Raw genomic sequence first — 8,947 nt, forward strand, 5'->3', positions numbered from 1 at the left:
AAATTACAATTTGGACCCGAATTTGTAAAAATAAAATCCCAGCAGAAATAAATTTACTAAGTATTTTAGTTGATATTACAAATTAAATTGTAATAATTAAGAAACTTGAAATAGTGTTTAAAAAGGCATGTCAAATCTGAGATTATTACAAGTCACCTAATAAATTCTACTGTTTTTACGGCAAATTCAGTCATTTACAAACAAAAATTGTAATTTTTACTTTGTCATAAAAACTTACTTTTCTCCATTTGTCAATACATACACATTGTAGTTTAAACAGAATAAGTAAAAGTAATTTGCAAATTAAGATTTTAGTACTACATTCCTTATACCTCCATTCCTGTACCAAAAAGCACTAAAGTGGTATCTTCCCGAGTAGAAAATAATATAATTGGGACTAAGATCAGAATCGGATCATGCATTCTAACTGTCTTTTAAAAAAAAGTGACCAGGATCGCATCTCGTATGTAATGCCACAAAAACCCTGATTCGGATCGGGCCACCTTATAGGGCCCCCATAGGGATATCGTGTGTAGTCCTGAATAGATTGACCTATAAGGGGCTGATCGGGGTGCTTTGTACGGTCCTGGATATAGAAATATAAATAAGAGGCACACTAGGGTAGCTTTGCCTTAATATATGACGGATTATCTTCCAGGATTCGTAACAGGATTTCGATTTACGGTTTATAGTTTATTTTTGAAACTTATTTTTTTATTATGCATATGAGTGTTATGTAATTTCGATCAACCCCTGTATTACCTGTAACATTTATTATTCATTATTGTAGACGAGACAATTAGTAGTGGAGTACTTATACATAGTGAGAGTAATTCCCGTAATTTACAATATTTATGTACGACTACACTAAATATATAAATAAGAATAATAAATGTGTTTACATACAAGTATTCACTAAAATAATACAGAAAAAAAAAGAAACTGAAAACCTACCACCACAATTTGCCTCCACATAAAGAACGAGTCGTAAAATTAATAAGTCTTGCCAAGTATCTAATTAAGCACAGGTTTTACTGCCCTCAGCCAGGGCCGTACTGGCTACTCTTTTTGCCGGTGGCTACAAAGGAGATTCAATCCCCTAAAATGAAAAAAGCACATTAACACATAAAAGGGAACGTATGCGTTTTAAACCATGTATATAGGGATTATGTAAAACCTCATAATCATAGAGCCCAAGTGTTTGTAACTCCATAACCCCTTTATAATCAATTTTCAAATTCGGACTCGCAAACATTCATTCTCTTTATAACAGTTCAAGTCAATTTATAAAATTTTACTACCACATAAAACTAATTTTTTTTCTGTCCTTCGGGAACAGTACGTTTTCTAGAAAATACCACAAATGGCGCGGTAAACGCCATCTGTAGTACGATGCTACATTTTGGGATTACGTATGCTCCAACAAGGTCCATTTAAATATATGGATATCTACTTGCTGAAACGAATCCCGGCGTAGCTCACCTCAACGTGATAGGCACGTTACAATAATCGAATAATATAATTCGAAGTGGTCTGTATTCTACAGCGCGTTTTAGAAAGACAGCAGGTAAAAGTTGGTCTGTGTTCCGTCGGAGCTGTCTGCGACGCGCTGATGAGATCCAAAAAGATCGAAATCGCGATTCGCGTCTGGCAGTTTCGACAGAATACAGACCACTTCGAATTATTTTAATATGTTTTCTGGATAAAAGGTACCCTACGTCATTTTCTGTACTCCTGACAATGTGTATGAAGTTCATGATAGGTTTTACACCCGGCTTTGCTCGCGTTGATGTATTAAATACGTGTCAAAGATCATGGACGACTACATAAAACTATTTTTTTTATCCCTTTTGAATGGTATTTTTTTTCTTTATAAAACGTACCCTATGTCCTTTTGTGTACCTTTGACATTGTGTGTACAAGATTTAATGATGATCGGCTAAGTTATTAAGGCGTGAAGTGGTAGCAAACAAACAAAACAACTTTAGGATAAGCGCGTCAGGGTGTCGTAAGATGGTTTTACAAAATCTATTGAAATGATTCATAATTTGGGGTCCATTATAACCAATCTTCAAATGACTGCAGTAGTTCAAGCTAATTTAGAAAATTTCAGACATAAGCGCGGCAGGAAATGCATCTATTTGTTTATCCCTTATCTAACCTGCTTTTAAGTTTTGATCGCCATCCGGCCACCCGCGCGAACCAGTTCGACCCTGTTCTAGACCACAACAAACAGTCAGGGTAATTAAGTCGAAGATTAAGGTGTTTTTATGTAGAATAATGTTCAAAACTGTAATCTTTTTATGTGCGGCAAATCGCCGTGGTGAGTAGCTCTTGCAACCATTAAGTAAATAACAGTTATTTTCAAAGCAAACCTACATTTTTAAGGTGTAGAAAGATCGTCAATAAGTCTTAGTTAATGATAATTAGTATTCAAAGACTACAAAGGAATATAGCTGCGGTGAATATTTGTAGTTATAATCACTCGTTGAATTGTTTTTATCAAAAGAGCATTAGGGATGTTTTTTAAGGATTGGCAAACACTTTTTTGTTGTCAGAATTTTGACATTCCTTTACATTATTTGTTTTGTTTACAAATGTTTTTGATGGTGATGCCGAATTCCCTCCCGCAGATAGTTTTGGGTAAAATATAGATAGTCGAATTCCCTCCCGGGTACTAGCCGAGTTCCCTCCCGTTCATCTTAACTCCGATAATTAAGTTAACGACTACTTACCGATTTTATTTATCGAAAATACATATATATTNTTTTCATGTACCTACCTTGTACTATTTTGTTCACTAAAAGGTCAATTTATACGTTGGAGGAAGAATCAAATAATGCATTGGACGAAGGGCTAAGTTCTCGAGTTTTTATAACTCTTATAACAATCGACAATATTTTCTTTAAAAGTCATGACAAATTCGCATCAATGATAGAAAATTTCTACATTTCTGGCAATTATAGAAAAATTTTGCAATTCTTTGGAGCTATGAAAAAATTGTACTTTTAGTAAGATTCTACCCGTTGACCTAGAATCAATAAATTTTGCAAGAAGCAATGTCTTACAGCACAAGTAAATGGAAAAATTCGAAAATTCTAAATATGTAGTTACATCCCAAAAAGCGGAAAAAATATTCGAAACTCAATTCCCTTGATGGACGAACTGTTTACATACCTACAAGTTTCGTTTTTTTTTTTATTATAATATTTCTTTTTATTTGTTACAGACGTTTCGTGTCCGGGTTCGTCCATTTGGCAGTCGTCATGAATCCTATACGTTTAATCAACTTCAACAACAAACAATTTGAAAGTAAGTCTTAATACCTTATTACGAATTCGTATATATCTTTGTTTATTTTCCAATGTAACCGTTCTGTTTAGTTATTAAAAAAAAAAAAACAGAAAAAGAAAAAGAAAATCGACTTTGTTAGTCCGTAACAATTTCGAGAAGCATTTCTATTATGTAGTTTATACGAGTCTGTGCATGGTATATAATAGACACTTAACTGAAACGGAGTTGAAAAGATAGAATGAGGATAAAAATAAAGAAAAACGAGAGAAAGTAGGTGCGCTCAGTTGCATTCACAATGCCACTTGCGAATATAGGCTAACGACACACATCCTGACGTTGTCCATTGAATTACGTTTTTGCCATTTACTTGTGTACTTGTCTACTGTATGCATCTACGATATAGCTACGCTATTATAGACGTACAAACATGTAGCATTTCGTTTCGATCATTAGGATGCCTCTAAGGAGTCGGTTTTGTGTTTGTTTTTATTCGCTTGATGTTGTTTTCAAACCTCGATCTCTTGAAACACATAATGGTATACTGAGTGACCGAATAATTATAAGGATGGATTATACGATAACACAAAAGTGATATCCTTAGTGTTTTCCTACGCAAAATCCAAATGTAATATCGAAAAATGTATATACAGTGTAGACTCTATATAACGACACTTAAGGGACTGAACATTTTTCGGCGTTATANATTTGCGTGCACAGTTCCTATGTAAATTTTTCCCTCATTCGAGTTATAAATTTTGCCACCAGATGGTGTATGCCCATTTGACGGATCCCAATATACAGTGTAGACTCTATATAACGACACTTAAGGGACTGAACATTTTTCGGCGTTATAAAGAGTGGTCGTTAAATGGAGAGAAATAAAAGATATTATATTACTGTTCTATAATAATACGCTCACCTTTAACGAAATTTCCTTTCCGAGGCTTTGTGTCAGCCTTATACTTAATACTTATCATTTTATCGTAATTTAAAAACTTGGAAATTGCACGGTACACTATAGGAACCACGATAAATTTTCCCTAATCGGCGCCATGTTTTTAGGCTCCTCCCATTTGACGGATCCCAATAGTNTGGTGTCTATAATATATGAATAATATTAATATTATAATATAAATATTGATATGTGATGTGAGGCCGTATTTAAACAATTCTTTATGACTTTATAGTGGCAATTAGCACTCAAGGTCATCCGCCGCCTTTGGGAGGCAATTGATGCATAATTAGGAGGGAATTCGACATACCGAAAATTTTAACCCTAATTAAAAACAGGTATATGGGAGGGAACTAGGCATTATCCGTTTTTGATCATGTGATTAATTGTAAATCTTTCTCTAATGCAAAATTTAATTTTAATTCGGACAGATAATTAAAATACGTAATGTGAAAGCGGAAAGGGTATACAAATGTGCAGAATATTTTCTTTGAAACTCCAAAATAGTGTTGCCAAAACCGCAATTCTTCTATGCTCTTTTCAATAAACCATTGAAGCATAAAAAATTCAATTTGATTTGCTAAATACTGTTATAAATTAAAAAAACTTGAACGATTTTCTTCCGGCTATTATTTAGTTTGGATTCTGTTGATGATTACATTTCAATCTTTTTTCAACGATTAACAATGGTTTCATAGAAATTTTCGTGGCCACAAAATACAAATGATGCCAAAGAAGTGATTTAACAATTTTATGGGAACTAAGTACTGCGAAAGGAGATGCTATAAGTATTTACTATCTAACAACCACTTTTTGTATTTTTCCATTGATATTGCCTCAGCCTACTTCTTAAGGAGGTCGAAATGTTCCATTAATTTGTTGTACAAGACTATTTTGATAATTAACATTGCTACAAGCATCCGTCATTCGTTTCGTCTTATGCTAACAACATTATCATGAAATAGGAAAAGCGTGAAAGAGTTTATGGCTAAATAAAGGTACTAATGCAGTAGTTATTTCTGGTTGAAAAATATTTGCTAATAACAAAGTGCCCGTTTGGAATGTCCTTGTTCATGGAGTCCGCATGTTGCGCGTTGTAGCTAAGTAATTGTTTAATGTAATATGAACGTTTAGAAGTATCGCTATTTGTGGAATTTCTCTTCAAGTAGCACACAGAGATAATGTATACTGGGTTATGGAAAATTCGCCGGTTTTTTGTATACCAACTACCTATACCATACATATAGTAGGTACACTAAAAATATCTTATTAACTTTAATCCCAAGTTCAGCATCATCAGATTCTTCATACATTTTTACGTATTTTTCACCCATGTGGTCAAAATTTTAGGTGCGATTTTNACACAGTATGTTTAGACTAAATAAATTGAATTAGTGCATTACAGGCAGCACTATCTAAATGTACGGACATGCAAGTTAGTTAGGTTAGGTTAGGTTAGGTTAGGTTAGGTTAGGTTACGATACAATGCAGTATAGCGTATCACGAGTGCAATTTTTGGCGGTTTTCTTGTCTTTTCCTTTTGTCTTTGTTTTTTATTCCTTTCTTCCAACGTTCAATCGTATTCCCTCTCTTCTTATCGTGTCTTCCATTTCCTGATATTCAATTCCGCTCTCTATTAGTAGTTCACATTTCGCCGTTCCAAGTTTTATGTTTTTCCAATCTTCTTTTTTCCATTCTTTTATGCATTATCTTAATAGTTTATTCTTCAAGTTTCTTTCTTTTTCTTCGAATCTCCAGTTTTTATTCTTATTATTTCAATTTTTCCTTTTTCTCTTACCATATATCCTGGTGTGCACCTCTCCAGTCCCATGATTCCTCTTATGTATTTCTTCAGCAATTTTTTGCCCCATATTTCCACTACAGGACATCAAATTCAATTATTAAATCATCATCATCATCATAATAAATATATGTGAACAGTCTTATTACGTACATATAAGTAGGCCACTGTCAAAGAGTTCAGTAAATTTATGTCATACGAGCAGGTGCAAATCAGAACATATTACAATTTTTGAATACTACCCTTCACACTATTCGTTAGTAATATTTTCATTTTGCAAAAATACCTTCTCAATTTCTTGTGTTTAAGCTTCAAGTTTTATTCAAATATTTATAATAAAACTTAAATGAACCCAGATACCAATGTTACATACAACGCATCGACACTATTCAATCATCGAATAATTATCCTTTATGTGTTCATTTTCTTTTCTTAAGACCTAATAAGATGCTTAGCAAACTCTGAACTGCGACTTTGATCGTCTGTCAGGTCTGCTACTCGACGACTGTATTTGTCATGAGGTAGTTCGCTGATAAACGACGAACGTAACATCTATTTTCTACTAAAACATTCTGTTACAATTCTACGTTACTGAAAAAAACGTTATTTTGTATTTATACTTCGTTTACTTTCTGTAGCGATGTGACCTTCAGTTTGACCGGCGCATAGTAGAAAAGAACAGCTCTAGGCCAGAAAAGGAAACAACTCTCGACCAAACTCTTAACCGGTGAGGAGCGTATAATCCGTATAGTACTGCACGGAAAAATTGACCATTTTATACATTACAATTGCATTGCTCAAATGTGCTGTTATTGGTACCATTTACTACTGAAAATATCAACGAGATGTTTATTTATATTTGAAGACATATTAAAGGCTTTAACGNAATAAGTCTCGCTTAATAATTTGATTCAGAACAACCTTCTACTTGTAGTCATGTTTTTAAGTTTTCTTCATTACGGACATAAAGCAACTTTCATTTTATACTGTCTACAACCATATACACACGATATTCATTCTAAGAACTGGTTAACGTTTTGGCGCAAACATTCACGAAAAATTTCTTATGGTGTTTACTTTGGTAATAGTTACACACGTGTGAGTCGTGCAACTGGTCTTCCCGCACTTATTTTTAATGAACGTGGAATGCCAAGTCCTTTAATTTCATGTGTGGTACTTGTACCTGCGACCCATGCAAAAACTATTTCCCAATTGCTTTAAGTATACGCACAAATTTTTCAGTTAGAGTTTGTTTTTAGGAAATGTTAATATTTTCTGCCTTATTTGATATCGCACTTGAAATCCGATGGCCCCGTAAGATTCTTCATACATTTTTGCGTATTTTTCTCCCATTGAGTGTTTCAAAATAATTACCCATGTGGTCAAAATTTTAGGTGCGCTTTTTTGTTTAACGGATTTTTAGGTTATTTTTACTGAATGTTAATATTATTTGCCTTATTTTATGACGCACTTAAAATCCGATAGCCCCATGAGATTGTTCATACATTTTTACGTATTTTTCACCCATTGGGTATTTCAAAATAGTTACCAATGTGGACAAAATTTTAGGTGCGCTTTTTTGTTTTACGGATTTTTAAGTTATTTTTAGGAAATGATAATATTTTATGCCTTATTTCATATCGCAACAAAAGGCGACAGCACCATAAGATTCATATACATAATTACGTATTTTTCACCCCTTTTTTGTTTGAAAATAATTATTCATGTGGTCGAAAATTTAGGTGCGGATTTTAGCTTTACGATTTTTTAGATTTCTTCTGTGCAGTGCTAAGTACTGTTAGTATTATCTCATGCCGCACCAAAAATCCGATAACACCATAAGATTTTGGATATATTTTTACATGTTTAACCCATTGGGTGTTTTAAAATAATTATTGATTTAGTGAAGATAGCAGGTATGATATTCTTTGTAAAATGGTAATACTGTTGCTTTATTTCATACCACTGTAAAAATCAGATAGCATATTAATATTCTACAAACGTTTTTAGAAACTTCATCTATTGGTTATTTGAGAATAATTGTTGAAGTTGTCGAAAATTGAGGAGCGCTTTAGGAAATTTTCGTTTCTTTGGATTGTGTGCTACGGCGTATTGCTTAAGAAGAATATATTTTAGCAACAAAAAAAACGGTTAGGAAGGAAACGCAAGTTGTTAGGGTTAATAGTAATTGGTAACTAACGGGTAACCGGCTGCCGTGGTTTCTGTTACAGAATTAATTATCGCGGCAATTAGTTGATGTTCCAACACGGAAAGGAGAATAATGCTAAGACGCGGTTATATACTTCGGAGATAGGGAAAACAGTTGATGGTAATTGCTCCAATGTCCAACTGTTCCTAGAACGAGGCAATAAAACTAAATATTCAATTAAACTTAAATATAGTAAGCGTTAAACTCATAATTTGTGCGTAGACATGCATATTATGTTTGTTCCATTAAAACATGTGGTAAAGTTGGTCAGGTATTTAATAGTAGATTGATTGGGGGAAATTACATAGCCGATAACTGATTCTGAGTGGCATAGCATTTGAGTAAAGATAGAAAGCCTAAAAATAAATCTTATATAAACTAGTTCTTCCCCCCTATCAGTCACTGTGAGCTAGAAACTGTTCGCATCATTGCTTCGAGTGATCGAAATTCACTTTTGTGAACAATTTGTTTAATCACTTTCTTTGTGTTAAAAATTGTTTGAAAAATTAAATTTAAACGAATTGTTTGTAAATAGGTATGCAACACATCGTACACTTCAGCATAAGAAATTGCTGATACTAACTACGTAATACTACTTTGCCCTGTGCTGACAGCACTCATAATTTCTTTTATATATAATATTCTGTGTAATCCGTTGTGTATTGCAATTTTCGGTTTTACGCATCTAAAT

The sequence above is a fragment of the Agrilus planipennis genome, unplaced genomic scaffold (assembly GCF_000699045.2).
Source record: "Agrilus planipennis isolate EAB-ADULT unplaced genomic scaffold, Apla_2.0 scaffold54, whole genome shotgun sequence".
Lineage (NCBI taxonomy): Eukaryota > Metazoa > Arthropoda > Insecta > Coleoptera > Buprestidae > Agrilus > Agrilus planipennis.